The 13,662-nt window shown below is 42.5% G+C and overlaps 1 protein-coding gene across 8 annotated transcripts in view; it reads right to left on the bottom strand.

The window, feature by feature from the left end:
• PHF20L1 (PHD finger protein 20 like 1) overlaps nucleotides 1-1,430 on the bottom strand; it is a 75,626-nt gene extending 74,196 nt beyond the window's left edge. For all 8 annotated transcript variants that reach the window (XM_061171762.1, XM_061171767.1, XM_061171768.1 and 5 more), the window contains exon 1: nucleotides 1,176-1,430. The gene's annotated coding sequence lies outside the window, so the exon portion shown is untranslated. The remainder of the gene's footprint in view (nucleotides 1-1,175) is intronic.
• Between the last annotated feature and the right edge of the window lie 12,232 nt (nucleotides 1,431-13,662).

The following is a 13,662-nucleotide window of genomic DNA, read 5'->3' as shown; positions in this document are numbered from 1 at the left end:
ATTAGTAATATGACTATGCTCCCTCCCAATTTAAAAGAGAAAACACACAACTGTGTCACGTTTTTTCAATGGTTTTGTCACAATTCAAAAGGGACAAAACAGCAAGCATAAAAACCAACTGCCCTTTCCTCTTAGAAAGAATCTGCTAAGTAAGGGAAAATACGTGCCATATATGCCAAATACAACAATACATGTCATAAAAATACGTAAAATCAAACTTAAATACTCATGGGGGGTGGGCAGGGGGGGGAGATATCCTCCTGCCTGCCCTGGCAGCAGCAAAGATTAATGCATTAAAGTTAACAGTAGGCTCAGCCAGAGGGCGTTTGGTGCATAAGAAACAGTAGTATGAATATTTTTAAGAGCGGTCTGGTCAGTGTGCAACATACAAGGCAGTTACTTGTAGAAATGTAATCCACCTTTTCCGCTGCTCTTCACAGGGAGAACTTAGGGGTAATTGACAAGTTACACTAACATTTTCTAGGATCAAACTTAGAACCCACAAGAAGTGACAAAGTTAATACATAAAATCCCCCCCCCCCCAGTGACACTGCGGGATGAGGTGCCAGAAAAGGAAAGATTTCCTTCTTCTTGGGTGGAGAGGGGCAGATGGGGAGGGATCTGAATTAAGGAAAAGTAAGACCAAGTAAACAGTCTATTGGGGGAGGCGGGTAAAACCTGAAGCAGAAAGAGAAAGGGGGACGGAGAGAACGGAGAGGAATAAAAACCGGGAAGGAAAACGAACAAGAAAGCAAAAATATATAAGGGTGGTGAAACCTGAGGACCGGACAAACGGGAAGGAAGAGTAAATCAGCAAGAAGATACAACCCTGGGAAAGTGAAGCAATGGTCAGAGAATGGCCGCGGGGCCAAAAAAACGGTGGGGGGAGGTGATGCGGGGCGGGAGGGGGCTGACCAGAGACAGACAGGAAAGGCTCAGACCGGGCGGCCAGGGTGCAGGAGACGCCTCCAGGTTTGACAGCCGTCCGGCCCTCGGCAGGGGGGGGAGGAAGGGAGGGGGAGAGGGAGCGGCGGCGCCCAGACAATAGGGGCGGCAAGTTACGGAGAGGGACGCGGGAGGGGAGCGGGCCAGAGACAGACACCAGCGCTGGGGTGTCCCGGGCGGCCAGGCGGGGGCCAGGCGGCCTCCAGGCCCTGGGCGCCGCCGCCTCTTACCGACTCGGCCTCCTCTTTGCACAGTTGCCGGGCTGTCCGGGGCCGAGCCGGGGCGCGAACAGGACGGCCGGCCCGGGACTCCGCCTCCGCCTCCTCCCAGGCAGCGGTCGGGGAGGGAGCAGGAGCGGAGCGGAGCGAGCTGGGGCCGCAGCGCGGGGTCGGGCCCGAGGTCGCGCGGGAGGGAGCAGGTCCGAGCCCTCAAGCCCGCTCCGTGTCCGCTGCCATCGCCTCCTCCGCCACCGGCCAGCCCTGACGCGACGCCGGCCCAGACGACGTCAGCCGCCCGCGACGAACCGGAAGCGGGCCTGGTCGCGTCACGTGACGCGAGAGGGTTGGGCCCGGGCCGTGCGGCCGATTGGAGGGCCGCCCTGGGAGGCGGGGCTTTGCGGCAGTTGGCTGACAGCTGGCGGGAGGGACCCTGGTTAACGAAGGAAGGAACGCGGGCCCCGGGACCCCGTTGCCAATTGAGAAGTGTTTGACCTTTGGGAGATGAGGACGAAGCCCACTGAATGTCATTGTTGTTGATTTGTTAGGAACCAGGTTCTCAAAATTCCTCAATCCCAGCACCCTGGGCAAACTTTTGTAAATGCACACTACACGCTTTCTTAGATATCCACCCCATTCCACATTAAGAATAGAGCAAATGGTTACTGTTATAAAGTAAATAAACGTCTATTGAATGAATGCTTAGTGGCAGGCACTGTGCTGTAAGTACATCACATGACAACCACAATCTCACAATTGTATTCCTTTATAGTCTAGGAGATCCTTACAACACAAAAGGCAAATATTACTAAGACATTCTGTGTGTGTTGCGTGTGTGTGTGTGTGTGTGTGTGTGTGTGTGCGGCTCAAGAACCTATGGCTAAATCGACATGACTTTCCTAAGAATACACAACTAATGACAGCAGAACTACTTTTCTTGAATACTTACCATATCCCAAACTCTGTACTACGCACAGAAGAAAGTGTCCCCACTTTGGGGAAACCAACAAGTGAACACATTCAAAGCAATATTGAGATAAACATCTTTTTTCTCTTTCCAGTGTGCCACTCTGATTCTCAAGCTTTCTAAATGCAACACTGCATGCAAATAATACATTTATCATGCTTTACAGAGTGCAGTTAAAATAGCAAAGTATCACTCTTTAAGCTTCAATTATAGTGAGATTCAGTAATTTAAACAACCATATCCATATCCTCTTATTCAACAGATGTTCGATCAGCACTTACTATGTTACTAATAACTACTGAATTACACTGAGGATGGCAATATACAGAAAAGATATAAATAAGACAGTCTCTAGTGGACATTTGTCTTCTTGGTTTTCGGTTGACCAGCATCTGAAATCCCTTTCCATGTTTGGGAAATTTCCCATCATGGTTGTCATTAGTACAGTACACCATATATTTCCAGATTCCACATGACAGGATTATACTTTGCACCCTCCTTAGACTTCTATGTGACCATTTGATTTGCTTTGGCTAATAAAATGAAATTAGAAGTGAGTTTTGTCACAGCCAGTTGGTAATTTAAAAAATCCAGTTCACCAAGCTTTTTGTCTCTGGCACAGCGAAATGCAATTTTTGAGATGGTGGCTGCTCTAACAACCCATATTCTAAAGAGATTATGATGATGCTAATCCACAACTGATATGTAGTATAAGGGAAAAAATAAATATTTGTTGGTTTAAGCTATTGAAATTTTGAGAGTTGTTTGTTACACAGCATAACCTAATGCAAACTGACATATACACCCACCTTATGAGCCTTAGGGCAAAGTCAACCTCACACTAAATAAGATGAAAGTATAAGAAACTCATGTTCCCTGTTTCCCTTGCGGCTAAAGTTCTATTCTTGGCTATACCAATTAGACTCTCTCACTGAGAACTATATATCAGAAGCTGCTGGTGATGTTCAAAATAAGGAAAATTTTCTCCAGCAACAGTGGCAATACCAGTAATCAAATTTCTAACGTTCAGCCCAGAGCTAACTAACTGAACCCTGGCAAAATCCCTGCTGACCCACAAACCAATAGGTGAGAAAAAAATAAATATTTGTTGTTTTACATCACTGAAAATTTGAGGTTATTTGTGATTTAACTAAAATACATAATGTAAAGGATAGCACAGATTCTATCCAATTTCCACAGTTTGCTGACAATCTACCAGTCTACCCTGAACAGATGATTCTTCCATTTTAATTGGGACTTAACAAGAGATCCCGCCAATAATGTAACTTGAAAGAAAATAAATGGAAATTGGGTCTAATGTATCAATAAATGATTCCTGGCTTGAATGGATTGTATAGGTGAGTGTCCGCAATGGAGTCAATACCGTCCTTTAGAAGGCACCTTGGGAATGGGCGGAGGAGGCATATTTTTAGTTGTCACATGATTGGAGGAAGGCATTGCTTCAACTTAATGGGGAGGGACCAGGGCTACTAGACATCCTGAAATGCACAATGCAGTCCCATACCTTGAAGAATTGTCCCAGGTCATACATGACTTTTGAATGGCCCTCCGAACTTTCATGTAGGTTAAAAAAAAAACCCTGTTGATCATTTTCGGAGCCTAGAACTCAGTTTTACACATAAGCACAAAGTATTTTTGCAAGGTTTTAATATGCGCTCAGTTTTCGAGGAATGAGGCCACTATATAACATGAGGGAAGGCTGTCCTCTTTGTATGAATATTACCAAGAGTTTATTGCATTTTTAAAAATCATACCACCAATGGCAAAGCTACTCATAGTATTTGAGGCACTGATAGAACACACCTGTATCACTCTGCATTTTATAGCTGTTACATTCAGGATAAATCTAAATTTCCATACTAGCACTTGACTGCTTCATTGTGGCTCTTCATGAGTCATGGCTGACCACTTAAGTACTGAGATAGATATTATTTTTATTGTGAATTACTTTCATAAATGTATTCTCACATTATTGTTATGGCATTGTATTGATTTTTTAAAAATATGTGGAGCTTGATTATTTCATTTATGGATTTAATTTTGGAAGAGTGCAGAAGATGTGACATAGTATTAACTCTAAAAAGGGGACATTAAGTCTGATAAGACTGATAGAGAACTCATATAGGCTATCATCGCTGCTTTTGACCCTACAAAGTCAAAGGTCAGAACCAGGGAAGGGATACAAGATACTGTATAGAAAAGTCTGGAGATGACTCCCCAGCCATACAGTGAAGCTATGCATCACTATGTCCCCTCTCCTCTCGTACCCAACACACCCCTCGTCCAGATGGTAAATGTTAGCCATCAGTCACTTCATCTCCAAATTTAGAAAGAACTTACAGCTGTGTTTGAGTGGAACCAAACAAGCAGTGGGCAAATTATCTTGAAACAAGGGTCCTTAGGCAGAAATCACTGAACTAAATTTCTCCAACATTAAAAATATGAATATGGAACCATAATATCTCCTGGAATACTTAACAACTGTATATACCTATTTTAAGGGGAGAAGTCGTTACTAAATACCAGATATTCCTTCATTACATGCAAAACACAGAAAGCTATTTTGTGTGTTTGCTTTAATATATATAATCAGTGAAGAAAATCAAAGCAATTTAAAGATTTTTTTTAATAGACTAGTTTAGTAGAAACCTAACCTACTGCAACAGACACCCTTGGCATATCTACCTATTCCATTTTAAAATCTTTGAGAATGGCGCTAATATCACATCCTTCACCTGCCAAAGAACTTAGTTGTCTTGTCTCTCTAGCACCATATCCTTTTATCAACTGACCAGAAGTGATAGTTGTTCCAGAATTAATCTCTGGCAGTTGAGCTCCTAGGCCAGGTATGAACGTGACAAGGAGATATCATCTCTCTCATATGTTCACACACAGCATTCTGCTCACATTGCTAAAGTATTATATTTCCCATTGAATGTGAAATCAACTCCTAATTCCCCAATGGATTTTCCCGTTTGTGATACTGGAACAAAGGATGGGCTCTTTACTTTCAGCTACTATGTTGATACTTCGAAACTCCTCTGATTCTGGTTATTGTTGTTTACTGTTATCACTTCCATGAACTCTCTCAGTGTTTCTCAAGCATTGGTCCATCAATCATCTGCATTAGATGCACCCAGGCTGTTTGTTAAAATGCAAGTTCATGGGCCCTAACCTGTATCTTGGTCTTAGAGACCGGAAACCTGTATTTTAAAAGCCATCCTAAATCATTCCTATGTACACGGAAGTTTCAGACCTGCAGTGTGTTAGGAGTCTTGTGGTTGTATGGGACTGAAATTCAATGCAAACAGGCTTAGGCATAAATGGAATTTATGTTTGTGGAATTGAAAACGGATGAGGTATATTTTGCCTTCTGATTCAGGGATCAAATGATAACATCTTTCACTCTGCTTCCTATGGGTTGGCTTGATTCTTGGGATCCACATCCAGGCCCCCAACAACTTCAGACTCGTCACTGCAACATCCTGATGAACATAGAAACAAGTCCTAGAAGTCATTCTCTCATTGGCCTAAATTGTCAGGTGCCCAATTCTGAACCAAGCATGGTGGCCGTGGGAATGACTTATACTGATTTGTCTTGAACCTGGGTCCAATCCCCAATCAGGCAGGTGGAAGTGGAGACCGGCCCCAACCTCAGGGACTGAGAGATGGGAATAAGTGGGTCTTTTAAAGAAAATTGAGGTGCTGTTACTTGAAAGAAAATGGGAGCCAGACAACAAAAACAACTAATATCCATTGCAACTGGCTTATACTGACTGTAACTCCAAATGATAATTTATAGCCATTCAACGAAATTGAGATTACTCTTCTTGGTTTGCAAAGATAGAAAACCAAGCCAAATGAGAGACAAATCTAGTAAGAGTTTGACCTAACATTCATATTCCTAATTACTTAGGTATTTGCTTTTACAGGCAAATCTCTGTAATGTAGAATGCTCTGCTGGGGATTGTTAAAACTGGGGGAAGAGAAGGTAGGCAACAGAACATAGCAAGTATACAAACTGACAGTTAACCAAATAGTGAACACTTTTAACCTCTTAGTGGCCATTATTTTCCTTGTGAATGGAGCTAGCCGCAATTCAGTGGCATTCTCAAACATGGCAGACAGCATGCCTGCGTGCACTCATTCTTTTATCTTTCAGGTACTTGCTTAATCACTCAACAAACTTTTGTTGATGTTCTGCTTAATACTAGAAACTGGGTGATGCAGAATGAGAGAACAGGAAGAAAAACAAAATGAGGCATCCAAAGCTAAGGGAACTTGCTGTGATGGGGAGGTGGATACAGAAACAACCAAGTACAGTATGAAGCTAAATATGAATCATTTTGAAATAGAGATACTATAGGACTGTGCTCATTCTGACTCAGCAAATCAAGGAAGACTGCATAGAGGAAGTGGCATTTGAAATACGCTTTGAAGGATGAGTAAGCTTCAAATAAGATTCTATACAGACTCCAAAATTATTATTTCCCTATGGTTCTTTACAGGTTTTTTTAATTGATGTATAGTTGATGTACAATATTAAATAAGTTACAGGGGTACAATATAGTGATTCACAATTTTTAAAGGTTATACTCCATTTATAGTTATCATAAAATATTGGCTATATTCCCCATGTTGCACATTATAGTCTTGTAGCTTATTTTACACCTGTTTATAACTCTTAATCCTTACCCTTATATTGTCCCTCCCCTTTCTCTCTCCCCACTGGTAACCACTGGTTTGTTCTCTATATCTCTGAGTCTGCTTCTTTTTTGTTATATTCACTAGTTCTTGTATTTTTTGGATTCCACATATAAGTGATATCATACAGTATTTGTCTATCTCTGTCTGACTTATTTCACTTAGCGTAATACCAAGTCCATCCATGTTGCTGCAAATGGCAAAATTTCATTCTTTTTTATGGCTGAGTGGTAGTCCATTATATTCCATTCCATATGTACCACATCTTCTTTATCCACTCATCTGTTGATGCATACTCTTTATGGTTTTGATTCAAGCTCTGACAAATAAAAAACAGCATTCTACTTCCAATTCTTTCCCACAGCATTTATTGAACATCTGCAATGTGCCAAGTTCAGTGCTAGGCCCAAGGAGCATAAGGATGAAAAATCTTATTTCCTGATCATAAGGCACTTAACAGTGTAGTCGAGCAGACCAACACACTAATAGGTCATCCTTATACAGTGTAAGCGTCAGCATGCAGGAATATGCAGGGTTAGGATATGTGCTCTAACTGGTCACTTGCAATTTAACTAAGTGTCTGTCCTTTTGGTCAGGACCAGAAAACAATACCAACATCTCCAAGGTAACTGCCAGACACTCAGATGAAAGAGAGTTCTCCCCGTGGGGGAGGGGAGAGGGCTGGACTGGGGCAGAGAACTTGTTAGCACATGCATTGCCACAGTCCGCGGTTCTGCCTTAGTAAAAAAATACTGAGGCAATCCAACTTCGTGGACGGGTATTAGATTACTTCCTCATTTGTAGTTTGCAAAACATTCAACAGAGCCAGTTTCCCCAAGACAAAGGTAAACATCCTTTGATTTTCTTTATTTTCTTTCCTTTTTATTTATTTATTTATTTTCAGAACTATGGGTATCATGCAGATCATAGGAGACTATAAATTTGAAGGAAATCAAATCCATTACCTTATTTCTTGCTGTTGTTTTTTAATGGCAACTTAAAATAGAAAGCGTATGAGAGCCAGGGATTTGGAAAAAGACCAGGAATTGGATGTTAGACCTGACACCATCACCAGAGTGGTTGAGGTCTAGACACTTCTCTGATTTTCCTTTCCTCACACGTAAGTGAGAATCTTAAATCTACTTCACAGAGCTGTAATGAGGATTAAATTAGAAAGAACCAGCTGTATGTGTTTTGCAAATGATAATTGAGGTACAAATGCCAGGTGTTTCCAAATGTTCCTTTTTCACCTTTCCCAGGGACCCTTATACCCAGTTGCTGTAATCTCTGAGGGTACTCCCAGTTTCACTCGCTGTGATTCCATGAAAACACACATTTTTCTGAAGACTTACTTTGCTTCAAGTCCTGTGTTTGCTGCTGGGGCTTACGGAGATGAGTAAGAAGCTGTTCTTGCTGCCAAGAATGCAAGCTTTTATTAAGACTTTATTACCGGGTTTTCACTAACTAATCAGTCTCTCTCGATCCTCCTCCTCTAAAAACTGTCCCCCCCGCCCCCCAGTTTCTCAGTCTGTCTCTTGTCTCTCTCCATCTCTCTCTCTCTCTTTAAAAAAGGTATTCCCACTGCAATTAGAATATGAGCTCTGAGCACACAGTAAGGACATACCTAGAGCATTTTTAAGAGACTATTTGCAAGAATTATTGTACAAATCCTAAAAAGACACATTAGCAACAAAGGAAGTTTGAGAACATCAGTTAAAGACAAATATCATATGATGTCGCTTATATGTGGAACCAAAAAAAGGGTACAAGTGAACTTATCTACAAAACAGAAATAGAGTCACAGATTCAGAATACAAACTTATGGTTACCAGGGGGTAAGGGGGGGAGGGATAAATTGGGAGACTGGGATTGACATATACACACTACTATATATAAAAAATAAATAACTAATAAGGACCTACTGTATAGCACAGGTAACCCTACTCAATACTCTGTAATGACCTATATGGAGAATGAATCTAAAAAAAGAGTTGATATATGTATACGTATAACTGATTCACTTTGCTGTATAGCTGAAACTAACACAATATCGTAAACCAAATATACTTCAATGAAAACTTTTTAAAAAATGAATGAATGTAAAGGCAAATAATAAAAGTATTGTGATGAATCTGTGTTGAATTGTAAGCTCTGAAAATCAGAAGAAATCATTAGAGATTTCATTCTTCTATCACCATCTGAACATGTGATACTCTAGTATTATTACAAGGGAATTAAAGTGAACCAGTTTAATTAAATCCAGATCTATCCTGGCTGGCCATTTTTCTGATTTCTTTGTCTTTTCTTAGTGTATCACTCACAACTGAATTATCATGCTCTCCAAATATTTATATGTAAATCCCCATCCCTACCCCCATAGTACCTACAGGCAAAATAACCCCCTATTGGCATTCTGGTCTTACAATCTGATCACAATTCATATTGCCGACAGCATCTATTACTCACAAAACCAAACAATTTGAAATATCTTCCAAGACAGTGTCCATAAACTATGCATATGACACATGACAAATACCCAAGAAACGGGTAGTCTGACAAATTCAAGGTGCCAGCAATTAAAAAGAGAGAAGCAAATGTCTCAAAAGAATTATAGGTAAGGATATTGGCACAGGGAGTTGACAGGAATCAAATAAATAAAAAACAGTTGACTACGTTTTTGATAGACTGTCCAGCCAAAGAGGTACTAGCTTGATATCAAAGAGATGATGACAATTTAAAGCTTCAAAGGACCTCTTCCACTTTCCAACTTCCAGGAACGAAAGTAGGCTTAGAAAGTTGCTCGGCTGCCAAGGAAATCATATTCTCTTATCTCCAGAGGTAACCAAGGAGAGTAAGGAAAAGGAGTGAATTTTACTTTCCAGAGGGTGAAGCAGGAGCCACAAAACAATTGCCTGGGTTACCCCACCCAGGGAGCAGAATCAGGGCCTTATCAGGAGCATTTTCCATCCACAGGGTGTAGGACTCTTGCAATGTCTGACCATTCAGTTACAGAATTTCCATGGAACAGCCACTGCTGTGTGTCTGCCATTATGCCCCTTTCTAAACAGGAAAGTTTGGGTGGAAATTATTCTGTCCCTCTTCCAGTATCGAATGTTGGGTGTAGGGAGCAAGGTGGTTCAAAAGTCTCCATGTCAAAAGGAATCAATATAGAAATATTAGAAGACTCTAGATTTGAAATCTGTTGCCATGATTGAACAGCACTGGGGGGTATCCTCTGTGGAAATACATCCTCTCAGCATTTTTGAAAGTGAGAGAGGGAGGTAAATATTTATGACAGAGATGGAGGACTGCAAATTACATAATTATTTCAAGTTATTCCCTTGCCTCTCTGCATACGTCTGCTCCCGTCTCCACTCATCGCCCTGTGATTGCAGTGCCTCCCCATGGAGATGTGTCCTTACCCTACTGACTTTGAGCTTGGCCACACGATCCTCTTTGGCCAATAAAGTATGAGTGGAAATTTCAGATGCCAGCCCTGAAAAGAAGTTTTGAGAGGCTTTACGTACTTCTGCCGGCTCTTTTGTTCCCTCTCTGCGTTGAGAAAGACATGTCCCTCATAGCGGCTGATCCTCCAGCCTGGCTTCTGGAATAAAGGCATGAGGGACAGAGCTATAGCCAACTTGCAGCCAACATAGGGCAAGATGTGTTGGTCAGATTCAAGCAAAGAAGCAGAACCACCAGGAATGATGTAGAATACATAATTTTTTAAAGTAAGCGTTGAATCTTAGATGACTTTATTTTACTTTTGCAGGTATAATTATTATTGTTATTTAAGAGAATTGCTTTTAGAAGGGAAAGAATCTTCTTTTGGTGACAATAGAAAGTCTGTGAAAATGCAGTGTGATTAAATATATGTTGGAAAAAAAAACCCTATTGCCGTTGTTTACCACTGATCAGGCAGTTGGCTAGCAGAATGATGTGAGTTACCGAAATGAACAGTGTAAACATATGCAACTGATCATCCTCACAATAGGAAGAAAAATCATGCTACTTACTGTTTGCTTATAAAGTTGCTACAGGGAATGCATGGTTGCTGGAGGAGGTCATGGAGAGGACATGACCAAAGGGTGACCCGTGGGCTGGACCTGGCTAATGGGAGGCTCCTCATCCTCTCCCCTGTCTTGGGAATGTTTGTTCTGCCTGCTGTTCCAGCAGTGGGAGCCATTTTCAAGGATGCAGCCCTGAGAGAGTAAGATGTTGTTGGGACCATCTGGACTGAATACGTGACTGAACCCTCTTAAAACCTCCATATAAACTTTGGAGATTCAGGCAGGTGCGTGCAGAGATATACTCGTCTTGCAGCGCCCAAGACAAGCCTCGCAGGTAAGTTCCCTTGTTTAGTCAACCTACCACATACCCACCTGGAGTTCTCTGCCTCTTTCTTTGGTGTCTCCTTGCCCTCTGTGTATGGGGGCCAGGTTGTGAACCAAGAGTGTTCCAGACCCTCTGAAATTATGTTAGATATACATATTCTATTTTTATAGTTTCTCCGTGTTAGGTTTTTGAGGGAGAGGAGAATCTTAGACAATTTTAGACACTGGCGAGAGAGTTTCAGTCTATTTGGCTGTTCCAGGGGTGCTGAACCTGACATTGTAGGACAGTTGCTCAGGATCAAAGGAAGTGGGGTGAGTGGGGACCACTGGAATCCCTGAAGAACCAGTTGGAACGTGACTCTGTCTATCACTGAAACCCACGTTGGCCTCTTCCCATCTCTAAACCTCCAACTTCATGGCCGTGGATGCCCTGCTGTGGAGACACACTCACTTCTGGACCAGGATTTGGGAAGCTGAACGAAGCAATCCCCCAGGGACTGGAGCTTTGGGCCCAGTGCATGCAGTGAGCCAGCAGATCTGTGAACATTTGTAGGAGTGGCAACGAAGCCTGAGCCACGTGGACCTTCCAAGGACCACCATGGCTCCTGATAAATTCTCACCTTCCAACTCTTGCACTAACTGCACTTGTGGCCCATCCTAACCAGGGACATACAAAGAAAGGAATTCTGGGACATATGGTCGGCTTACCCACATTGACACATAAAGCCACCACGCGGGACGGTACCTGATCATTGCTACAAGCCACTAAGATTTGGGCTTTGACTTTTACTATAGCATAATTGTGATACAATGGCTGGCCTCCATCTCCTTCTAAGACTAAGATCATTAGTCTTTCCAGGCATTGGCCCGTGTATCTCCTTCTGGCCCCCATAAAGTTCTGTGCTATGTGGCAAAGAGCCCAGCCAGACTTAGAAGGTGTCAAATCCTATTCATTCATTATTAAGTGCCTACTGTGCACCAGACACGATGCCAAACATAGAAACCGCAATACCAAACTAGAAAATCATGGTTCCTATTCTCCCAAAGCTCACAGTATAGCATGAGAGATAAATATCAATAAAAACCTGGTCCATTTACAGCAATTGTGATACATGTTCCAAAGGAAAAGTACAGTCAGCTGTGAGACCTAGAACCTGATCTGGGAGGTCAGAGAGGCTGCTCAGAGAAAGAACTATTTGCACCTAAAAGATGAACAGGAGAGACAGAGGCTGGGGAAGGAGATGGCCAGGGGCAATGGAAATAGCGTGTTCAAAAAGCTTGAGGTAGGACCAAGCTCGAGAACCTGAAAAAATAGCCACAGTGGTTGAATTCTACAAAGATGGGGTGTGGTGAGGAAAGGGAAAAGGCTGGAAAATAGGTAGGACTGCACCCCACAGGACCTTGTAGGTATTACAAGAGATTTTGATCTGAGAGAGGAGCAAAGACAAGCCACTGAAGGATTTAATCAGAGGAGCAACATAGTCAGATATTTACACAGCAGAGATCATTCTGGCTGTGGCTTGGAGAATATATTGGAGAGAGGCCGGTGACAGAAAGTTGGTACCGAAGTCCAGACAAGAGAAGGTGGCCTCTGGAGCTCCAGAGCTGGCAGTGGAGATGGAGAGTGTGTCTCATTCAAGGGCTACAGAGGGGATAGTGTTGATTCCTCCTAGTTTCCTGACCTGAGCAGTAGAATGGAAGGTGATGCCATCTGATGGAACACAGAATACCAGAGGCGGGTGAGGCTTAGGTAGGAAGGGAGATCATGAGTACTTGAAGGATTTAAATAAGGATGCAGGTGTGTTTATTTATTGCTTATAGTATTTTTAAATTAATTCATCACACGCACCAAGTTATATTAGCATTGCCCAAAATGCATTCACTAGCATCCTGCCCATCAAAAAACAGCCCCTGGACCAGCAGCGTTTTCACCTGGAGCTGGTTAAAAATGCAGAGTCTCTATTGCTACCTCAGGTATTATGCTGTTCAGTAGATCTCTAGGACTTAGTCATCTTTCATAACTGAAACTTTGTATCCTTTGACCAACACTCCCCTGTTTCCCCCTCCTCCCAGCCCCTGGCAACCACCATCCTACTTTCAAGCTCACAGTGGTTGTTGGCTGCATTCTTGGCTTGTAGACTCAGGACCACAGTTCCTCACTGGCTTTTGAGACAACTTTCAGATCCTTGCCACATGTGCTTCTCCAACATGGCAGCTTGCTCCATCCAAGTGTGTAAGCCCAGAAGGTTACAGAGAGCCCAGCAAGACGGATGCCGCCATCTTTTGTGACCTAATCATAGTGGTGGCAACCCATCACCTGTTGTCTTATTCTATTTAGGAGAAGCAAATTATTAGCTTCAGCCCACACTCAAGGGGAGGGAATTCTGTAAGGATCCTTGAGGGCCATCTTTAAAAACTGCCTACCACAGACTAGATGGGTTCGCCTCCTAACAGCTTCCCTTGCCTGGGGGTGTTC

The sequence above is a fragment of the Eubalaena glacialis genome, chromosome 17 (assembly GCF_028564815.1).
Source record: "Eubalaena glacialis isolate mEubGla1 chromosome 17, mEubGla1.1.hap2.+ XY, whole genome shotgun sequence".
Taxonomy (NCBI): domain Eukaryota; kingdom Metazoa; phylum Chordata; class Mammalia; order Artiodactyla; family Balaenidae; genus Eubalaena; species Eubalaena glacialis.
Note: the sequence above shows the minus strand (reverse complement) of the source record. Positions and strands in the feature narration are given on the sequence as shown.